General features: G+C 46.5%; 1 long non-coding RNA gene and 1 pseudogene across 1 annotated transcript in view; both read left to right on the plus strand.

Annotated features, from left to right (window-relative positions):
• LOC144223702 (uncharacterized) overlaps window positions 1-19,922 on the plus strand; it is a 25,111-nt gene extending 5,189 nt beyond the window's left edge. Inside the window, exons 2-3 of the long non-coding RNA XR_013332792.1 lie at window positions 5,390-5,434; window positions 19,439-19,922. This is a non-coding gene — a long non-coding RNA (uncharacterized LOC144223702). The remainder of the gene's footprint in view (window positions 1-5,389; window positions 5,435-19,438) is intronic.
• LOC144223649 (cytochrome b pseudogene) lies at window positions 8,765-9,917 on the plus strand (annotated as a pseudogene).
• Window positions 19,923-23,635: the final 3,713 nt, after the last annotated feature.

Here is a 23,635-nt window from a genome sequence, read left to right on the forward strand (position 1 = left end):
GCCTTTTACCCTCCCCTTCCCTCCCCACATGCCTTCCCTGTGGTCTAAGCATATGTAGCTGAGAGGCTGGAAGTCGAATATTGCTAGCAGAGTCTGACTTTGATCTATGAGTCCATCCTTCTCCTAGGCGGCCAGCTCCAGAGCACGTTCTCTTTGCCAGTGAGTAGCCAGTGGGCACAGGGCCCTTTCCTGACAAGTCCGGAGGGAAAACGCCTGAATATAATCCTGCACAGAATAGCTTTGCTATCGCTTCACTGAAGTTAAGACTTCAAACAACAGTTGACTCTTGAACGACGTGGGGGTTAGGGTCACCAAACCCCACCACAGTAGAATATCTGCACATAACTTTGACCCCCCCACCAAAGCAAATACTTACCTACTAATCATCTAGTGGTGACCAGATGGCTTACTAATAACATAAACAGTCGGTTAATACATATTTTGTAGGTTATACATATTGTCTACTGCATTCTTGCAATAAAGTAAGCTAGACAAAAGAAAATGTTATTAAGAAAATCTAAGAGGAAATACCTTTACAGGACTGTACTGCATCGAAAAATATCTACAGGTAAGTGGACCCATACAGTTCAAACCCGTGCTATTCGAGGGCCGTCTGTGACTCTCATTCTTACTTTGGCTTGAAAAGTCCATGCTCCATCCTCAAGCTGCTGCCAGCGAGTAGGAGAAGAAGCAGGCGGTTTCCATAGTTTTGATGGGATAGTCCAGGCTGCTCTGTCCTCGGAAACATCAAAAGACAACAAATCAAATGCTCAACACTTCAGTGACTCCTGCCAAGTGACACTCCTCTCCCCTTGACCATCTTGCGTGCCTTTCATTAAAGAAGCTGAACTCCACTTCTGCCTTGTCTCCTACACGATCAGGGTCCGTTCTCTCCACCTAGGTTTTCAGTCAGGATGATCTAATCCCCTACCACCTTTCATTATTCTGCCCTTACTTCAGTATTTTTCTTTTTACCACCGTGTCTGAGCAAGCCCGTAATTAAGTGGGGAGCAGCAGGGAGAGATGTTCGGGGATGTCAGCTATGTGATGAGGAGGAGGGGTCACTATAACTCACCCGTGGTGCAGAGAACAGGAAATGGGTTGGCACGAGGGTGGCCATGGCCACAGTATGTCCAGAACCTGTGCGTCGTGACAGACTCTCTCTGGATCCGGTCTCAAATCATGAATGTTCTGTCCGCGTGACCCAAGAGCTAGGGGGAGGTGGTAGAGAGGATCTTTAGGGGGCAAGGGATTGGTTCAGAATAAGATGAAAATATCAGGGGCACCTCCTCTGATTTCAGAGCATTCAAGTCCAAGTAGAAATGGCCTCAAGCCCCCATGGCAGAGATAACACAGCTTCCTTTTGTGTAGGGAGTGAGTATAATGTGCTGGGTTTGAGACTCTTCAACCTTTTCAACTGCTCCTAAATTATCAGTTAATATGCAAATGTGTGTAGCTGCCTTCCCTAGGCTAGTGATCTGTGTGATCCCCGGGCCGCTCTGGGAGGGTCTGATGGGGGCCTATGGACAGCCTTCCAGCCCTTTCCACGCCCAGCAAGCAGCTGGCCTCCCCTGGACCTATGGAGAAGGCACCTCTCGGGCTTCCAGACAGGAGAGAAGACTGCTCCTTCGAATCGCCAATTCAGGCGCAGATGGAAAGGGGAAGCACAAAAGTGTAAAGTCCATGCTCTGAAATTATACCCAAGCGAAAATGAGGCAGCTGGGCGGCTGTTCAAAGAGCAAAAGACCCAATAGTTGCCACTTGGAGAGAGGAGGGGGGAAAAAAAGAAGAGGAAAGCTACAGAAATAATTACCCTTTTTCATGTGGTCAGCAGCTCTTCTCAAACTGCTGTTGCCTCTGGAACCTCATCTGACCCTCACATCTGTACATAACATTCATCTGGAAGTCAGCAGATGTTGCTCTGCCAAGAGCAGGCTGCGGGGCTCGGACTGGGTTCCCGTTTGTAAAGTCCGGGTCACAAGGACTGCTTCCCAAGGGTATTTCATTACAGATGGCCATCCAGCCGCGACTATGTATCCCGGGCCCACCAGGCTTCAGCCAGGGCGGACAAAGATCAGGACAAGATTCCTGCCCTCAAGGAATGCAGGCTCTGGGTAAAGCAGCTCCCCATTCTTAGCCGCTAGCACTTTTCCTCTCTCCACCTTCTCATTTCGGTGCCTCCTTTAAAAGCTGACCCGTCACTACCTCCAGGAAGCCTTCCCCGATCCACCCCTCCTCCCCAACAAGCTGGATTAGATCTTCTGTTAAATACTCCTGTTGTACTCTCGATTGTTCTATCATAATAATTAGCATACTTGCGATTACCTGTCCAGGGTATCGTGTGACCCAAGACGGTAAGCATCAAGAAGGCAAAGACTGTCGTGCATCGCTGTGTCCTTTTCACTAAACACGGGCCTGGCGCAGAACAGGCACCTGAGGAAGAGCTGCTGAACCAAATTAATGAATTTAAAAGTAAAATGGGGTAATCCTTATCTTTACAGACCAGGAACCAGATGGCCAAAGAAGAGATAAGGCTTACCGGGGCCACAGAGCCATGCAGTCAGCAAGACCGGGTCATAGCATCCTGTCTCTGATCCAATGCTCTCCTAGGGAAAGAAACTACTTCTGTGTGTCTCCTTCAGTCCCTGAGCAGGAAAACCTCGCTTGGAGGGCCAGGGGGAAGCAAGGGGATGCTGCTGGATCGCCAGGAAGTTTAGAAGGGTCCACCTCTCCCCCTGGTCTCCTTTGCTCTCTCTGCCACCACTTCTGGAAGACGTCCGCCCCTGACACCACCAGTTTCTTAGCAAAAATCAGAAGGGTTGAAAGGTTGCCACTATCCCATGCCATAAGCCCCAGGCCCCCTCCTCGCCCCCACGAGGCCTGGGTGTTTGCCAATGAGCTTCATGAACCACGGATAGGTCAAGGTCTTTAGAGAAGGCACAGTACTCAGTGCATATGAAACCAGTAACCAAAGGATTAATGGGACTCATCACAGCTGTGGACTAATAAGCGCAGCTGCTACTTTTGATCCAGACCCTTTTCCCCCTTTCTTGTTTGCCTTTAAATTTCCCTGGCTCTCCCCCTTTGGAGAGGCGGATCTGAGGCTTGCCCTCCCTCCCGTCTTCTCTTCGGCTGCCTCTCAAAGAAACCCTTTCCTAACTGCACACTGGACGCTCAGTGATGGTCTTTGTTGCAGACGAACATAGGTTCGGTTACAAACCTGGGGAGCCAGCTAGGGACTCTTTGCCTGTGGTTCGTCAGCTTCCAGCCGGTAACGGGCTTCCAGCGACTGGTCCAAGCGGCTGCCTCGGCTCTTGGTCCGTTCTGGCTGGGCCCCGCCGAACTTCAGTGCTTACTCTGACTTTTGTACACGGAAACTGGTTTTTGTTTCAGTTTGGACAGACATCTCTTGGGGAGCACTTCACATGCAACGGCCTGTGAGCTTACTTCACCCTCCCATTTGGCTTGGCTTTCTTAGACGTCTCTCTCCCATTTGGTTGCCTCGTTCTCTTAACCTCTTTTTCTTGCCTGATTGGAAAAAGGCGGACTGGAAAGCCGTTTGGTGCAGCTGGTGAAGCTCCAACTTGTAGGGAAGGAGGTCGTCTGGGCTTCATTTGGTTCCTTTGTTGCTACATGTTTTGGTGTCTTTGAATAAAAATAGCCGCGTTCTACTCGGAAAATGGGAAATGGCCATTCGATCCCGCATGCAGCTCTTTGGGCCGTCTTCTCCAAAACTGGGCAATCTTTTTTTGCAACACTGCTTGGCCACGATATTCATTATGCTACAGAGAAAAATGGCCCATTAACAGACATAGAGTATAATATCATCTTGTCGTTAGATTTGTTTTGGAAAAGGGAGATATTTGGAAACTGGGCCTTTAAATTTTGTTTGTATCTTGTTTGTGTATTTGCATGTGTGTCTATTTATGTTGTAAATGTGAGACATTTTCTCTAGCTCTGAATGGTACTGCTCAAATTAATTTGTAAAAGAGATCTGTTTAGTGGGTTTAAAGGCAAGCACTTGTAAGAATGGCGCATTCTAAAACTCAGAGGTAGAAAGGAAACCAAATGCTTTACAACTTCACAGGATCTTGGAAAATATTCATTATTAAAGCTAACTTAAGGTTGTTGGGTTTTTTTTTTAAGTTTATTTATTTATTTTGAGTGAGAGAGAGAGAGAGAAAGAGCACAAGCGCAGAAGGGACAGAGAAGAGAGACAGAATCCTAAGCAGGCTCCATGCCATCAGCACAGAGCCCGATATGAGGCTCAGATTCAGAAACTGTGAGATCATGACCTGAGCCAAGATCAAGAGCCAAACGCTTAACCGACTGAGCCACCCAGGTGCCGAAGTATGTTGGTTTAATTAAAATGGACATGTCTTCAGAATTATCAGCATTAAATGTAAAACTTATTCTGCCTGTGTTTACTGGGAGTCACATAAGTTCTGCTCATCTCTATTGAGAACTCTTCAGAAAACAATCCCTTAGAACTTTGTCTAATGCCTACCGAAGTTTTGTGAGCAATCTAAGAACAAACAGATGTGAATAATTTTAATAAATGTAATTAAGACTACTGGAAATAATAAGGGAAACCACTCTGTATGCAAGGAAAATGAGACTGGTTATTTAAAGAAGGAAAACTTAGGACAAAACTCCGAATATAAAAAGGAAAGTTGTAGAAGGTTTCTGAGAAGGGAATCTTTAGAAGGGACTTTATGTGTGGTTGGGGGACTAAAATTGTGAAGTACCTAAAGATATTTATTAGGGCCTGATCAACACTTGGGAAAGAGAAGGAGGAGTAAGAGAGCAAGATTAGGCAGAAGTGGTACAGTGATACAATATCAACAGAGGTCTTAGCTGACTCTCTGAGGAGTTCCAAAAGTTGGATTACCTTTCAGAACCAACCTAAACTGGGACAAAGGGCTGGGCTTTTATAATAGTCATTGGATGTGACCTCCCGGGAAGAGGGCATGTCCTTAGTAAGGCAGCTATCTACAGTCAAGGCTGTCCCTGAAGGCCATGAGAGTTGAAGACTGTTGGCCACATTCCCTCCAGCTGAGAGCCCTTGAGCCCTGTTGGGGATTCTGATCAGCACATTACTGCACTCGCCACAAGAACTCAGGTCCATGCAGTGTCCTGGATGTCCCAGTGAGTGTATCTCAACATGGGAGATGACAGGAAGGAAAAAGATTAAAAAAAAAAAAAAAAAATGCACCTCATCTTATTGGAATGAATTGAGTTTTAATATCAGAAGTGTACTGGTATAAGATTGGAATTTGTTTTTTATGTTAAAATGATGGTTTTCTTAGGTTATTGGTCTAAATCATGAGCAATGGTTTTTATCTTTAATCTGCCTAGAAAAACAAAGTTTCTGTTTTGTCTTTGTTAGGTCTTTGATTTTTTTTAAAGCCACATCTTCTCGATATCAAAAGAGGTAAGTTTGTTGACAACTATGTAACCTGCATTTGCTTTTAATTTTTTTTTTATGTCTTTATTTTGAGAGACAGAGATGAAAGCAAATGGGGGAGGGTCAGAGAGAGAGGAAGACAGAATCCAAAGCAGGCTCCAGGCTCTGAGCTGTCAGCACAGAGCGCGACACGGGGCTCGAACCCACAGACTGTAGGATCATGACCTGAGCCGAAGTCGGACACTCAACCAACTGAGCCACCCAGGCACCCCTGCATTTCCTTTTAGAATCTCATTGCTTCCTTGGCTAACTAGATCATTGTTAAGTTTTATAATCTGTAATCCTATTTAAGCGTGTGCTTTAAAACCTTCTGATATTTCAGACAAAATCCCAAAAGTGAATTTCTAAATGAAATCTTTTGGACTAATTAGCCTTGTTTATATGATACATCAAATTGCATGGGAAACATTGTCAAATAAACAGTGATAAACCTTCTCAGGTTATGTTATATGGGTGAATGCTATAACTGCTCCAGAAATCCCTAAGGTTTTTGATATGTCCTGGCATAATTATTGAAGTATGTCAGAGAAATAAACAAATTTCCTTGTCAATTGCATTATAAGGAACCATGGCCATTTGAGTCTTGTCATTTACAGTTTTTTGTTTTACTTGATGTTCCTGCAAATGTTTCAGCTTTAAGGAAATTCATAGAATCCTAGTTTTGACAACTACAGGCCTCTAATAATTCAAACAGACATGAGACTTAATGAATTGAGAAAGAGGAGTTGTCAACATCTCAAATGCCAAAGATTCCTTTTGTACATTGAAGCAAATTCTGTTAGCAATAGCAAAGGACAGAAAACAAGGACTCCCAAGGAAGGGAGTAAGCATGGAGCATTGATGGAGTTCTCCCTTAAAGATCTTTACACCATCCAAAGATTCAAGCTAAAGAAAACCTACATAGACTCATTGTCAACTCACCCGATCGTTTCCAGTCATGAATTTGTTAAGGCAGGTTCGGCATTAGCACTCTCTGAAGGAAGCCACAAATATGAAACTGACACTCAAAATGAGCACCATGACCACTTACACTCTGAACATGTGACTGCAATAAGAGCTAGAAAGCCAAGAACTGTTAGTAGTTCCGTGGTAGCTCCTATGAATAGTCAAGAGTCAAATACTTCTGTACTTGAAGTGGTTTTTGAAACCAGCATCAGAAAGATTAAAGGTGGTTCCTAGAGACATAATAGATCTGATTCCTACCAGCTATTGAAAAAGTATTTTGATTATGCTTGGCAGTATGTTTATCCAAGGCTATCCTCAGAAGCTGCTCAAACTCGTAAAAGTTTTTACCTTGAGCTCCAGAAACAGAGCAAATTGTTAAACAGCTCACCAATCACTACTGGGCATCTGGAATCTTATTCATCTAAGAGAGGCACAAGCAAGGTTGGAATGGACAGCAAACGCAACCAAAAAGATGATGAGAATTTCAAGTTCATCAACTTTGGCAGATTGCCAACGAGGGAAGCATTCAGGTTGCTGACGCAAAAGTTAGGAAGAGGGGGAGGCGAAGGGGGAGAGAAGGGTTTTAATCATTGAAAATAACCTTTCCCTAAGCAGCCCTATTAAATGCCTTCTAGGCAGAAGCATCTTCGAAGGATTTTTAATCTCCTACAATATTACCCCAATGACCATTCCACACATAACTATGCCTTACATCTGAAATTAACAGCCTTTACTGTGACTTTTATAGGTTTCACTCTGGCATTAGAACTCAATCTCACAACACAAAACTTAAAATTTACCCTTCGATCCTATTTAAATTCTTAAATCTCTTAGGATATTTTCCCACTATTTTACACCACCTTCCACCATTTCTGAACACGTCAACAGCCAAAAATCAGACCTAACTGGCTAAAAAATATGCTACCAAAATCCATCTCTTATTTTCAAATAAAAACTCCACCCTAATTTTTAACCAGAAAGACCTAATTAAACTACTTGTCCTTTCTGATTACACTAACCCTAAGCTTATTTCTATTTAATTTCCACGAGTAATCTCCATAATAACCAAGACACCAGTAAGTAACGGTCAACCAGTGGCAATCACCAGCCAGGTCCCACAACTATATAATGCAGCAATCCCCACAGCTTCTTCACTAAAAACCCTTGGTCTCCCAGGTCCTAAACCACTCGATTCCCCTATACTATTGAATTTTAACACAATCTCTACCTCATCATCCTTTAAAAATAAAAAAAAAATTTTAAATGCTACCATTACCTGTGTTACCAACCCTGAAAGAAATATTCTTAAAATGGTCTTGTTATATATTCCAATAGAACTCCCCTATGACCCAGCAATAGCACTGCTAGGAATTTGCCCAAGGGATACATGAGTGCTGATGCATAGGGGTACATGTGCCCCAATGTGCATAGCAGCACTCTCCACAATAGCCAAAACATGGAAAGAGCCTAAGTGTCCATCACTGACAAATGGATCAAGAAGATGTGGTTTATCTATACGATGGAATACTGCATGGCAATGAGAAGGAAGGAAGTCTGACCTTGTGTAGCAACATGGATGGAACTTGAGGGTGTTATGCTGAGTGAAATAAGTCAGGCAGAGAAGGACAGATACCATATGTTGCACGTATAGGAGGATTAGGAGGAACTTAACGGAGGACCATGGGGGAGAAGAAAGGAGGAAAAATAGTGGGGGAGAGAGAGGGAGACAAACCATGAGAGACCCTTGAATGCTGAGAACAAACTGAGGGCTGGTAGGGGTGAGGGGGAGGGGAAGGGGGGTGATGGGCACGGAGAGGGGCACTTGTGGGGATGAGCACTGGGTGTTATATGGAAACCAACTTGGCAATAAACTATTAAAAAATGGTCTTGTTAAATATTCCAATCTCAGGGTACCATTCAGTAGCCATGGCCATTGTACAACCAAAAACCACAAGCACTCCTCCTAAATAAATTTTAAAAACTGTGAGACCTAAAAAGAATCTCCTAAATTCAATACAATACCATACCCAATACCACCACTCACAATCAGTCTGAACCCACCATAAATCAGAGAAAGATTTAGAGAAAAACCTACAAAACTGAACATAGAAATGGAACTTAAAATAATCATAGTTGGGGGGGCTTCTGGGGGGCTCGGTCGGTTAAGGGTCTAATCCTTGATTTCAGCTTAGGTCATGATCTCACAGTTGGTGAGATTGAGCCACATGCTGGCAGCACAGAGCCTGCTTGAGATTCTCTCTCTTTCTCTCTCTCTCTCTCTCTCAAAATAAATAAATAAACTTAAAGCAAATAAGCATAATACATGTGATCACTCCCCCATGGAATTTAACCATGACTGGTGATGTGAAAAGTCATCGTTGTATTTCAACTATAAGAATATTAACAACCAGCATCTGAAAATCCCACCCACTGATCAAAATCATCAACTCACTCACAGACCTTCCAGCCCAATCAAACATCTCAGTGTGGTGAAACTTTGGGTTCTCTTTTAGGAGATTGTTCAGTCCTACAAGGTTTAAGAGGCCTCTTCCTAGCTATACATTAAACATCAGACACTATAACCACCTTTTTATAAGTAACTCATGTCTTCCAAGATGTAAACAATAGATATCATTCAGCATACATGCTAACGGAGCCTCCATATTTATCTGCTGATTTATATACTTAGGGTGAGGTATGTACTCTGGGTCATATACATTCTCAGAAACATGAAACATCAGAATTATCCTATTATTCCCAGTAATAGCCACAGCAGTTATAGGCTACATCCTACGGCAAGGACAAATACCTTTCTGAGGAGGGATGGCCATCAAAACCTTTTATCAGCTATGTGCTACATGGCTACTATCTTAGTAGAATGGATAGTTGCAGGATTTCCAGTTGACAAAAGTGACTCTAACCTGATTCTTTGCCTTGCATTTCATCTTCCCATTTGTAGTATTCCATTCACTATATCTCCACCAAGCAGGATCTAACAGCTCATCAGGAATATGATTGACATCAGACAAAATCCCATTCCACCCATACTATACAAGTAAAGATATTCTAGAACTCATATTCCTCATTCTAATACTATCTGCTCTAGTACAATTTCCCACTTGACCACTTAGGGGACCCAGATAATTACACCCCTGCCAACATCGTAAATACCCCTTGACGACGCTTCTTGTTTGCCTGTGCAATTCTTCACTTCATCCCTAATAAACCAGAAGTATTAGCCCTAATCTTCTCGGTCTTAATTCTAGCACTTATTCCTATACTGTATGTATCAAAACAGCAAAGCATAATATTTCGACCCACAAGTCAATGCTCTTCTGATTATTACTTATTAGTATCAGACTTACTAACATTAACATGAATCAGAGGACAACTAGTTGAATACCCGTTTATCATTATCAGTCAACTAGCATCAATCCTATATGTTTTCATTACCCTAATCCTCATGCCCATTACAAGTATCATTGCAAATGACCTCAGAAAATGATGCGTCTCTGTGGTGTATTAATGACATTGGTCTCACAAACCAAGAAAGGAGGACAATGATTCCCCCTCAGTCTCAAGGAAGAAGCAACAGCTCTATCATCACCCAATGCTGAAATTCTGCTTAAACAATTCCCTGATACTTGCCCTTGAACAAATAAGCACTACCCTACTGTGCCATTAAAGCCAATAGTAAGAAATACCACACTTACGTAATTCGTGCATTAGTGCCCTATCACATTACAAGTACACATATCTACATTTATACGTAATACATGCTATGTACAGTTGTACGTTGATGTTCTGCCCCCTGCATGTAAGCATGTGCATCAAATCCTCACTCATGATGGGAGGTGCCACAAAAGCCTCCAGTTCACAGCCGAAGTTCACTGGGTCTCAAGTTCACTCCCATTTTGGGAGTCCAGCCAGCCTCTTCCTGAGGATGTGCTATAGTGACTCATGACCAGCCCTCACAGGAGAATAACCCAGAATCAACCTGCCAAAATTTAACAATAGGAGCATTTTAATCGTCTCCTAGGAGTGACGGATGTCACTGTCCCCAGGGGAAGAGGAGGTGTTCCACCCAGCTGCATCCTACTCGAGGCCTCCCTTCCTCTCAGGTGGGGTGGGGGGAGGTCAGCGGGATGGGGCAGAGGTGTGGGTGAAAGGGTGTGTCACTTTTTCACAATCAGAGAATTTGAAAGGATGCTGCATTTTGTGGGATTCTCCTTAGGTCCTTGAGTATAAAATAAGAGGTTGGACTAAATGATCCCTAAATGTCCTTGCAGCTCACAGGTTCTGGGGCTCTGAACATTCCAGAACCTCTGTGCTAATCTTGAGGCTTTAAGCATGAGTTGAACCTGGAAATTAAAGCAACAGAGCCCTAAAAGGAGAGATGATTCTTCCAGCTTATTTCCCATCAGCTGTAGGCAAAGCTGCCTTTCGGTTCGGGCTCTAGCTGGCTTAACTTCATTTCTTTGCTAGTCATTTTTCATGACTAGAAACCCAAACCGGGAATTGGGACCTCTGGGAAAAGAAGACACAGCTAAACCTTCATCTCCCGTGGGGCCCTTGCTTGCAGTCTTGGGCTTCTCCAAAGAAGTCAGTTATTGAAGATGAGGAATACAAGGATATTGCGAGAAACCACAGGGACCCAAGACAAAATGTTATACCCAAGACCTGTCACCTCTTTGAAGATAGCTCCCAGAGCAGCATCTATAATGTCACCCTCTCTTCACAGCCCTGCCTGGGTACTGATGACTGTCTTACAGTCAGGATGCTCAAAATTGAACTCATCATCCTACCCCAATACAAACCAGCTCTTCCTCCCGTACTCCCCACGTTAATGGGATCACTACTGTCTCATTCTGTTTTTGGTGGGGGTGGGGAGTTTCTTATCATCTGATCCTTTCTCCTGTTTGGAGGGAAGTCCAATCAATATGAGTTCAAGGGGAACCAGACATTCTCACAAATGCTCCCTAGTTTCTGGGGCATGGGCACATGACTTATGCTTGGCCATTCAGACCATGCAAAAAGGATTCTGGTTCCTGAGAGCAACACAAGGCTGGAGATACAGCAGCAGCGGAGATCAGGTGCAACAAGTGTCCCGTGGTAGGGGTGCTTCGGCTGTGCCTTGACGGGGCTGCTCTCGAAGTATGACCTGGGTCCCAGCCTTTCTTGGTTTCTGCCTGTTTTCTGAGTTTGGTCATCCAGCCTTTCACAATGATTCAGTGGGCTTTAATAAATGTGTATTCAACACATTTCATTTCTTCTTAAAGATCCAGAATGAGTTTCTGTTGTTTGTGCTAAGTCCTGGCTAGTACCCTCACCATTCCCTCAGTCACCAACTCAGGCAGCTGGAACTCCTTTCTAATAATCCTTGGTCCACTGAGTTCCACTGACCCCACCCCATGATGGCCCCACAGCCACCCAAAGCCAAACCCTCATTGTATTTGCCCTTTCCTGCTGTCCTCTGACTTCTGGGATCTTCTTAACCAAGAGCACCTACTTCTGATCTGAATCTAGGATTCAGGGTTTTGGCAAAGGAGGAAAAGGAGAAAGTAGGAGAAAAGGAAGGTCTTCAGGCACTCTGAGTGGAGAGGGAAGTGAGGAGGCAGCACCACAAAGAACAGGTGTCACTCAGTGTCACTGTAATAGGTCAGCCTGCTTGAGGTCCCGCGGCAGCAGAAGCTTCTCCCTTTCATGGCACTTCTCCTTGTTTTCTAAATTCACATCAATGAAAAGTATTAATTACCCTTAAATGGAAATAAATTAACTTAAGAAGATGCCATTTTATCTTGCTTTTATAGTAGCCACATCCCCTGAGGATGCATTAATTGATTTTAAATCCAAATCAGCCTAATGCACTTGGACACTTTGCTGGGTAATGGAAATTAATGATGACCCCTATAAAGGGAAGGCTTACTGCCAAATCCTGTTCTTGCACATTTTTATCACTGTGGATGAGGTAAGCCCAATCATGGGTGGAGAAGGCTCAGTAGCACCAAGCTCTTTATTTATTCAGTAAATATTTATTGAGTACCTGCTTTATGCAGGGCCTGTGCAAGGCACTGGGGATCCAATGATGAATGAGTGGGGCTTGATCCAGACCTAATGAAGCTTACAGCTGAAGGCATTACAATGTCTTTGGAGGGTTTCCTACAGTATCTATGCACAGTGTGCCCCTAGCTGGGTCTCACGAAAGTTGGCCTTTGTAGGAAGCCAGGCGCATGAGGGACCTCGTGGTGGAATATCAGAGAGCCTGGTCTGGAAGCAGCAGGAGACTTGGTCCTAGAATGTCTGCGGAGAGAGTCTCCACGACCCTCTCCCTGGCAGTACCACCCAGGGTTAAATGTAGTCGTTAAAAATACAGTAATTAATATGGTAATTAAATATTAAAAATACTCAGTTAACTTTGAAGCTCAGAAAACCAATGAATATTTGTTATAGCATAACTACGTCCCATGCAATGTTTAGCATATATTTATACTTACATGCAACTTAACTGGGTTTCTGGATTTTACCTGGGAATCCTGCCATCCCTACTCCCATCCTGGAAGGTTTCCCTGTGCCTCCAGGAGCCCTAATACCTGCTCTGGGAGCAGGGTCTCCCCCAGCGTAGGAGCACAGAATCAACGGGCTCCCTTTCCAAATACACTCTTCATGAGAGTATTCTAGATGAGCCTGCTCTTAGCTCGCCATCCCCGGGAAGAACTTCAATCCAGCCACCTTGACAGTGTTGACTCCAAGCAGGGAACAATCTATTCTAAGGAGATGACAGGGAGGAGTAAGACACTACCCTAAGGAGGCCAGTGGCATAGAGAAGAGGAGTAAGCTAGTCAAAGAACTGTTATACAAGGTGGAAACGAAAAATGACTTGGGTGCCAAAGGAATGCAGGTGGGAAGAGATCACATTTACTTTGGGGAGAAGGAGTCTTGAGGGCACACAGAGGAGATGGCATTTGTAATTGAATAGACCAATGACAAATCCATGAAATCACACCACAGCTTGGATGTGGTCATTACAAAGCTTCTGTCCGTGCCCACAAGTCATTCACTTGCCATCCCTGACTTAGAAGTATGCCTAGGGGGTGGGTGCCTGGGTGACTCAGTTGGTTTGGCATCTGACTCTTGATTTTGGCTCGAGTCCTGATCTCATGGTTCATGAGTTTGAGCCCCGCATCTGCATTGGCAGTTCAGAGCCTGCTTGGGATTCTCTGCCTGTATCTCCCTGCCCCTCCCCTGCTTTCTCTCTCTCTCTCTCTCAAAAAGTACTAAACTTTAAAAGAAAAAGAAAAAAAAATATGCCCTATACCACTAAGAGGAGCCTCTGGAAAGGGCACAGCAGGTGAACAATCAGTATAGACCCAAATCACGAGAAAGGGCCTGTGCGTTTGGAGAAATCTCATGTGGCCAGAGTCCAGGGCTCCATGTGTGATGTCCAGCTGGAGGGAGCATCCCAAAGGCAGAGCAAAAACAGCATGATGGGAAGTTTAGGATCGCAGGGAGCTGGCACTCCCACTGGAAAGCTGGGGTGGGGAAAGGAGGAACCATCTCTCTCTGGAGGCGGGTCCCCACGCCCAACGGCTTGCCCACATGCCATTCCTGTTCCCAACACTCGGTGGACACTGGCTGTGCTGAATGAGGGAATGTTAGTCACCTTCTCGGTAAATATTTAGACATCTGAGGTTTGGGAGCAGATAACATTTCAGAGGCTGCTTGTACGGCATCTAATAAGGGGGCAGAAAGGCTTCTCATTCCTTGCTTCCTGGTTCGTATGAGTGAGCACTGTCCAGACAGCAAACATTTGCGGCAGCAGGGGCTGAGCCCAGCATTGAGACTGCCCTGAAGGTGGCCAGAGAAGAAAGCTGAAGGCTCCGAACAGCCTGTTTGCAGAGGAAGCAGCAAAGACGGTGTCCCCTAGGGGCTGCAGGCTCTCAGCATTGGAGGGATTCTCGGTCCGTGATCTACCACAGGGATGACTCTGCACACTCAGCACACTGCACTGCACACTCAGACATCCCCGCACTGAGGTCTCTGGAGACAGAAGAGCTGACGGCTGGTTAATGAGCTCTCCCTGAGCAAGTCGGACAGGCTCCAGCAGCCCCCCCCCACCCCCCAACCCCAGCTGGTCTGTGAGCAGGGCTAGGCTCCCTGAGCAGGGCCCAGACGGGGTCTGCTGGGGAGTGTTTTGGAGCAATGAAAGGGGCCTTGCTTGCTGGGTACATGGGACAAGAGGGAGCCGGCCTTCGTCTTTCCCCTCCTGCCTGGCAGCCCCCTCTCTGGGGAACGATGCATCAGAGCCTGTTTGTGTTCCTCCAGAAACTTAACCTAAATAAAGCCGGCTGCGAGATGCAGGCGGAGTCAGGCCTGGTGTGAATAGGGTCCTCGCCCCTTCTGGATCTACCACCCTGCCGAACTCTCTGGACCCTGGGAAGAAAGCAGTGGAGACACCACTGGGTGGTTTTGAGGCCAGAAATAGAGGACTCTGTCCCTGTGCCTCTAGCTGACCTCCTCTTCCTCCAAAAGGGCGATCCAGCCCTCACGCCCCTTTTTCTGAGCCGCCTGTCATCACACCCTGATCTCCCCATGCACGTTCCCCTTCCCTGGGCCTCCATCACTAGGTTTGGGAGGCCTGGATTGTGACCTGACCCTGTTTTCATCAAGCACGAGGTCGCTGCTAAAGGGGCCCAGGTGTGCCTGCCCCTGGATGGGGCCCAACACTGGCATCCTCCCCTCCCCCATCTCTCCCGGCTTCGCTCCCCCTCTCACCCCCTCGCCCCTGCTCCCCCTCCCCTGTGCCTCTCGGCTCCTACTCTCTCCCGCTGGGCAAGCTGAGCTGGAAACCACAGGAAGGGGTTGGTTTGGCTTAGCTGTTGAGGCCAAGAGCTGGAGATAAGGAAATGAGGAAACCCAGGCTGGGTTCCAACACGAACTAGAAAGATCTGCATCAGCCAGGGCATAAGATAAATACGGCACCAAAGCCTGTGAATGGCAAAGGGCTTTTAAATCCCATGAAACTTTAACATTTTCGTTTTGAAGTATAGTCCAACTAATAAGAGCCAATATATCCTTTAATTTATTCTATAAATATAATACATGCTCATGGGGAGGAATCTAAGTAATATGAAATAGTGTAAAATGAAAAGTAAAGGCCCCCTCACGCACCCTGATCCCATATTCCCACGCCCGGAAGCAAACTGCTAGCAGTTTGTTGGAGCAATTCAGTTTTATTTATTTACTTTTAAGTGTTTATTTATTTATCCCGCAAGCAGGGAAGGGGCAGAGAGAGAGAGGGAGACACAGTATCGGAAACAGGCTCCAGGCTCTGAGCTGTCAGCGCAGAGCCCGACGTCGGGCTCAAACTCACAGACCAAGAGATCATGAGCTGAGCTGATGTCGGATGCTTAACCAACTGAGCCACCCAGGCGTCCTGGCAATTTGGTTTTAAAGAAACAAAATTCAGGACGGAAACTGCAAGATGCATCTAGACTCTGGGTGGCCTTTGGGATACGAAGGGGGCATGTGTGCACATGTGCCTAAGCATGAGCCATCGTTTACCAGCACAGGCTCTGCTCTCAACCGCCTGGCGTCGGAGTCTAGCTCCTAATTGTATGGCAAGTTGGGCATTTGCTTAACTTTTTGGTGAGTCACTTTCACCAGTTGTAAATTGAGAATAATCATGGCATCTACCTACACAGTTGTGGAGACTTGTATATCTTCAGCTCATGAAATGACCATGAACTTGCAAGAGGTGGCATGAATTCCACTCATCCATACCTCTCAGTCCCACTTTCTTCCAGGACCAACAATGCACTCAAGAAGCCCTCCTGTATATGTAGCACTGTGTGGTTTATAACCCACATCATGGACAGCCCTGGGGGGCAGACATGTGAGCCCCTAACGAGGTGAAGAAACCAAGGAGTAACCCCTTATCTAAGGTCCAGAGAGGCACGCCTGGGGGGCTCAGTCGGTTAAGCGTCCAACTTCGGCTCAGGTCATGATCTCACGGTTTGTGAGTTCGAGCCCCGCGTCAGGCTCTGTGCTGACAGCTCAGAGCCTGGAGCCTGTTTCCAATTCTGTGTCTTCCTCTCTCTTTGCCCCTCCCCCACTCATGCTGTCTCTCTCTCTGTCTCTGTCTCTCTCTCAAAAATAAATGTTAAACATCTTTTAAATAAAAGAATAAAAATAAAAATAAGGCCTCAAATGGCATGCTTTTCCAGGGCCCCTGCTGGAGTGCCCACAGTGGGTGCGGGAGCATATGACAGTGGGGCGGTGGGGCCGTCCCCAATGTGTCCTGCTGTCACTCCGTCCTGGATCTGCCCTTGTGACTTTGGTGTGGTCACAGGGACAATCAGGCCTTTTTCCCAGGCCTCAAACCGCAGGTCTCAAGGGCAGAAATGTCTTCGATCCAGAGACTCCCTTCTGCCCTCCCTTCCTCATTATAGACTTAATCAGTCTAACTGTCATTTTATACTTTAAAAAATGTATTTCTTTTTCTTTTTTTTAAAATGTTTTATTTATTTCTAGGAGAGAGACAGAGAGACAGCGTGAGCAGGGGAGGGTCAGAGAGAGAGGGAGTCACAGACTCCGAAACAGGCTCCAGGCTCTGAGCTGTCAGCACAGAGCCCGACACGGGGCTCGAACCCACGAACCGCGAGATCATGACCTGAGCCAAAGTCGGACGCTTAACCGACTAAGCCACCCAGGTGCCCCTGTATTTCTTTTTCTTAATACAAGAGTGATACCTGTATGGTATAGAAAATATAGACAAGCAACCAGAACGCAAAAATAAATATCTCAATAGAAGTGTTTTCTGCCTTCCTAGAGTTCTTTCCTGGCCCCCTGACTCGATCAGGGGTGCTTACCAATAGCACAAGATCTTTACCTGGAGATCCCAGCTGTGCCCCATCCCAGCTTCAGCCAATAGGCCAATATCATATGAATCGTTACCAGATTCACAGAATTATTGATTATAATGATTTTGAGCTACAAATGCTAATGTAAGTAGACAATAGCATGGCAAGATTTTTTTTTAATTTTTTATTAAAAAGAAAAATTTTTAATGTTTATTCATTTTTGAGAGAGAGACAGACAGAGCATGAGTGGGGGAGGGGCAGAGAGAGAGGGAGACAACAGAATCCGAAGCAGCTCCAGGCTCTGAGCCCCCGATGCGGGGCTCAAAGCCACAAACTGTGAGATCATGACCTTGAGCCGAAGTTGGACGCTCAACTGACTGAGCCACCCAGGCACCCCGGGATTTTTTTTAAAAGCTGCTTCTTAATTTAACAACTAAGTTCATATGAGATTTGATGAGGTTCTCAGAAAAATCGATTTGGTTTGAGGACTTGAAAATGCGTCACTGCATCCGTTCTAACTCTTTCTGATGTAGTATCAGTGGATTGTTGGATCAGCGAAATAAACTTGTAAAGTTCTGACAAGCGCTTATGGGTGTCACAGAGCTCAAAGACCAGTGGGAAGAGAGTGGTACATAACGTGTGGTTATCATGGTGGCCATCGAGTGTCACAATAATGATGCTTACCAAGGGTTCTGGGAACACACAGAACTTCTCCCGTGGAGGAAAGAAGGTCTCATAAAGCTTTTCTGAGGAAGTGGACGTCAGTGGGACCTTGAATGAACGTTGGGCGAATGTCACAAACTGGTTAGGCAGAGAAGGGACAGCCGGGAAGGAGGTTTGGCCAGGAGACGGGCCTAGCTGGCACATAGGAGCGGGAAAAGAGAGAGGCTAGGCATGAGACAGAGGGAGGAGAGGTCCACACAATCAAGAGAAGAGACTGAGGGATGAGATGGACCCCTGTCAGGAAGGGCCTCTGGGGCCTTGCTGGAGAGTTTGGTCTGCGTGGCTGTGGGCCCTACCCTACTTCTGTTGGCAAATTCCTGGATGTGCTGCAGGTGGGATGGAGGCAGAGGGGCTCAGCCTTGGAAACTTCCAGGAGAAAGGTCTGGGGCCCAAAGAGGAGAAAATGGAATGTTCCAGAAAAAGATTTGGGCTTCAGGAGGAGAGAGAGATGGATCCCCTCTCCCTGACATCTTTCTCCTTCAGGGTTGTTCTGGAAAGTTCTTGTGTTTCTCTTACCAAGTGTCCATTTTCAGCCAAGTTGCTTACAACTACTCTCTCTCTCTCTCTTACACACACACACACACACACACAGCAAAGGGAAGCAATTAGTTTCCTGGAGTTTTCCAAGAATTTTAATCTGAAAACTTGAGACAGCTGGAAAATGCCACGAGGAGATAGGAAAAATAAAAGGGAAGCAGAGAGTAAACAGGCAAATCAAGGAAGTACACCTGAGTCTCCTCAAGGGTGTGTATTAACTTTTGGCTTTTTAGGAGGTTTTTCTGCTGCTTTTCGACTTGGGAGCAAGAGAAACAGAGAGGCAAGTGCTGGTTCTATCGATCACTAGTCCCTTGATTTCCTTGGGTGGAGTTTGGCCGCCTAGGTTCTGTCAAGGGAAGACGCTTTTCCAGCAGCTGTGGAAACCCTGCCTTCCCTGAGTTCCTGCGATGCTGGAGGGAGGGAGCTGGGTGGCGCCTCTCCCCGCTCAGCCCTTTCCCTGCCTGTGCCCCTCCCCCACGTGTCACGGCCCACCGGTCAGGAAGGAACCAGGCAGTCATGGAAACAGGTGGCCCTGGTGGCTGTGGTGGCCCCCGACCGGCCGGCCCTTGCTCTCTGAGCTGTCGAACCTGTCTGGGCCTCAGTGGGGGCCATGAGGGAAGACCCTACCCTGGGAAGGGGCTTGCAGAATGCAGCGAGAGCCAGGGTTCTGGAAAGGCCAGCTCCCTTGTCCTGGCCCCCAGCGCCCATGGCTGGGCACTGAGCTCTGCAAGTGAGTCCCCTGAGCTGGCTTCCCTGGGGATGTGGTGTGGCGATGGGTGAGGGAGGGGATAGTAAGGGCCTCAGGACGTCCCTCTACGGGGCCAGCCAGTGGGGTGAGAGGCCAAGGACCAGGACAGGCCCTGTCCGGCTTGTGCTGAGGTCATTTCTACAATTGACTTTATTCTAGAATACTCAAAAAGAGATACAGATAAGAGGAAGAAAATAGATCCCGATGGTGCCACCGAATGCCTCCCGTGCACCAGACCCTGGGGATTCAACGAAGGACAAGACCCATCTCTCGCAGAGTTCTGTGGATTTTGTTTGCCGCTCACTGACCCCGGGGAAGCAGAGGGAAGCTGCTTGGCACCCCGGCATCCAGACATATCTCATCTGTGCTCCTCCCCAGACAACCTCAACCTGAGGATTTCCCATTTCACTCAAGCCTAGGACTAGGGTGGAGTTAGGAGCTTAGTATGGCGGTCAGATTGTCACGCCCCACTTTGCCACCAAATCCACAGCAGCTTTACAGAGAGATGTAAGATACAAAACACTGTATTCACATATCATCTTCCCAGCCTTCCATAGGCCTTCCTGGGGGCCCCCTGGATGGGGAGTGGATTTGTCATCGCTATGCTAGCGAGGATTTTCTCTGCACAAGAACTGTGTGGAGTTCAGCTTTGGGTCATGGTTTCCATGCACTTTGTGGAAGGTAATAAATCCTGAGCTTAACATCCTTTGGCCCAACCTGTTTATTGCCACATTTCTGAGGCTAACCTCTGGGGTAACAGTTAGATGCATTCTGTGCGGTCCCTGGCATTAAAACTCAGGTCTAGGAGAAAGTGACAGGGAAATGGATTTCGGCCTCCAGGGTTTGAATTAGATCGCTACTGCATTCTTTCTGCCCCCAAATAGCCGTATGATTCTCAGGCTTCAGGTCAGTGGGTCCAGTATACCTCTGGCATTTTCCTGCCCAGAGTGGGGGCTGCCAGGTGGTCTTAGGCAGCGACACTTTCTCCCCAGGGGCCTTCACTGTCACCACCTTTTGGTGCAGCTCCCACAGCACTGTGTCCCTGGGGGACATCAGTGCCCAGGGCCCTGAGCCCGGGGCGGGGGCAGGAGTTTCATTGCGTCCAAGAGCATGTTTTAAGACCATGTTCCAGGGTTTCTTGCCACAGCCTTGCATGTAAGACATAAGTCACGGGGTAAAGGGCACTGTGGGAGAAATTAAGAGGAGCTGTGGATCCCAGGCCTGGTGCCCTCACTGCTCATCCTGGGACCCCCAACGGGACTCATCTTCCTCATCTGTAAAATGGATCTAACAATCTCCACTGTGCCTCAGAGTGACCCCTAAGGACGGTCAGCCCCTGGAGGTGGAAGTTACCCACACTATGGACCCAGTTAGGGATCACCTCTCGCCCTCTCCCCATCATACTGACTGGTCTTAATCTGAACATACCAGATTCTAGGGGGAGGTCCACCGAGGATGTTGGGCAAGACTTCTACGTTCATTTTAGATCCTTCATCTCAAGCTGTTGGGTCTGTAAGGAAACTGCAGACATTGCCTCAAGGAATCCACAGCAGCGATGGTAGATCCAGAGCCAAGTGTTCCCTGTGAGAAGACAATTCCGGGGCCTTCCTCTGAAAAGGACAGTGTGACCCTCGAGGCCCAATGAATCTGTACTTAGTGACACTTTCTCTCAGCCACCATGTACACCTGCAGCTTTTAAGGGAAGATTATCCAGATGGTCTTTCGAAACTCGATTGTAGAACAAGGTCTAGATCTTTCGAGCTCCTCAGAACCAAATGATGTTCCCAAGCTAAGGAGAGATGAGGCAGTGCCTGGCCCAGTGCCGCCCCACTGAGAATCAGGGACAGGTGCCCAGTGAGAGTTTGAGAACTGTTTCTTCACTGAACGAAGTGTAGACATGCTTCATTTTACTGCACATCGTAGATATTAGGATTTTGACAGATTGAAGGCAGAGGTAGGCTGCGTCGAGCAAACCTGTCGGCCCCATTTTTCCAACAACATTTGCTCACGCTATGTCTCTGTGTCACAGTTTGGTAATTCTCAAAATATTTCCAACTTTTTAATTAGGAGTATATTTATTATGGTGATCTGTGACCAGTGATTACAACTCGCTAAAAGCTCAAATGATGGTTAGCAGTTTTTAGCCATAAAGTATTTTTACATTAATCTATGTGCTTTGTTTTTTAGCCATAATGCTATTGTACACTTAATAGACTAAAGTATCAAGTAACTTTAGCTTTTATATGCACTGGGAAACCAAAAAATTCATTTGATTTGCTTTACTGTGATATTTGCTTTACTGCGGTAGTCCGGAGCCAAACCTGCAATATCTCTGAGGTATGCCTGTAAAACCAGGCCCCAAGCTTTGTTAAGTTGAGGAGATTATTCATGGAAATAAAAATCAAGCCCGCAATGAGAAACCACCCTCACACCGGTCAGAATGGCTAAAATGAACAACTCAGGCAACAACAGAGGTTGGCGAGGGTGCAGAGAAAAAGGAACCCTTTGCACTGCTGGTGGGAATGCAAAATGGTGCAGCCACTCTGGAAAACAGTGTGGAGTTTCCTCAAAAAGTTAAAAATAAAATCACCTTACCACCCAGCAATTGCACTACTAGGGATTTAACCAAAGGATACAAAAATGCTGATTCAAAGGGACACATGTACCCCAATGTTTATAGACACGCTATCAATAGTAGCCAAATTATGGAAAGAGCCCAAATGTCCATCAACTGATGAATGGATGAAGAAGATGTAGACTGTATATATATATACTCAGCGATCAAAAAAGAATGAAATCTTGCCATTTGCAACACCATGGATGGAACTAGAGTGTAAAATAAGTCAGAGAAAGATAAATATCATATCATTTCACTCATATATGGAACTTTAGAAACAAAACAGATGAACACAGAGGAAGGGAAGGAAAAATAAGATAGTAATAGAGAGGGAGACAAACCATAAGAGACTCTTAAATACAGAGAACAAACTGAGGGTTGCTGGAGGGGTGTGGGTGGGGGATGGGCTAAATGGGTGATGGGCATTAAGAAGAGCACTTGTTGGGATGTAAGCAAGTAGATATAATTAAGTGTCCAGGGGTGAGGGTGCCTGGGTGGCTCAGGTGGTTAAGCATCTGATTCAGGTCAGGTTGTGATTTCATGGTTCATGAGTTCGAGCCCCAGATTGGGCTCTCTGCTCTCAGCACAGAGCTGCTTCGGATCCCCTGTTCCCCTCTCTCTGTCTCTCCCCCATTCATATGTGCTCTCTCTCTCTCTCTCAGAATAAAATAAAACAGGGGCGCCTGGGTGGCTTAGTTGGTTAAGTGTCCGACTTTCGCTNATTTTGAGGCCATCACCTATTATCTAGTGACACTGGACAAGGTAATTAATGTCTCAGAGCCTCAGTTTCAATATCTGTAAACTAGAGATCAGAATGGTACCTGTCTTCAAAAGGAAGCGGAAGTAAATGTAACACTATGAATAGAAAATAATGTCTTGAACCAAGTACATGCTCAATAGAACATGGAGCCACTGCTGAGATTTATTTCCCTGACCCCAGTTACTTCTCCACCAGTTCATCAGCAAAACCCACTGGAGGGTCTCTTCATGACGATACTAAGGAATTAACTCCTTGTTAAATTAATATACACTCATAGTCCTTTGTTTGGCTTATCAACGTTTAACAGAAAACTAAACCATATGAGAAAAGAACTCAGAGGGACTGCTTTCTCATCTGCAAAATGGGCTCCACAGGCTGTTTTGGGGATCGAATGAGATCTCGGATGTGGATGTTAAAGGCACCAGGCTGAGCAGATTTGCAGCGTGTTGCCAGTTCCCTTTTCTTAGAGCTGTGTGACTCCCCTCCCCCCGCCCTCCCCCCNGGGGAGGGGGGATGTCTACACTCAGAGTCCATGTCAAGGGCATACGGGGCCAGGCTTATTGGAGAAAACATTTCCTTCCCTTCCTGAAGCATCCGCTCAGGTCTTGTTGCCTTGCTCTCGGCCTTCTGTGTTCCCACATTCCCTCTCTATCCCCATCACCTCCCCACTTACTGCTTGTCGAGCTCAGAACGGGGCTGCAGATCACGGAGTGCTGACCTGGACGATCAAAGGCCTGTGTTCTTGCCCTGACGCCCCCTCCTCCTTCCCTGCCTGCCTCGCTCAGTCAGCCCGCCTCCCAGACACCCATGAGTTCCGGGGACCAGTGGTTTCACAGACAGGCATGGTGCCCAGGCCCCACACACAGTTCAACCGGCCCATTCAAGCTATGCGACCTTGGATGAGTCCACAGCCCTGGCTCTGTTGCCTTCCTTCCACACCTTTCTCTGACCCCCAGGCATTGTCTGGTCCCATGATTTG

Source organism: Crocuta crocuta, unplaced genomic scaffold (genome assembly GCF_008692635.1).
Source record: "Crocuta crocuta isolate KB4526 unplaced genomic scaffold, BGI_CrCroc_1.0 scaffold70, whole genome shotgun sequence".
Taxonomy (NCBI): Eukaryota; Metazoa; Chordata; class Mammalia; order Carnivora; family Hyaenidae; genus Crocuta; species Crocuta crocuta.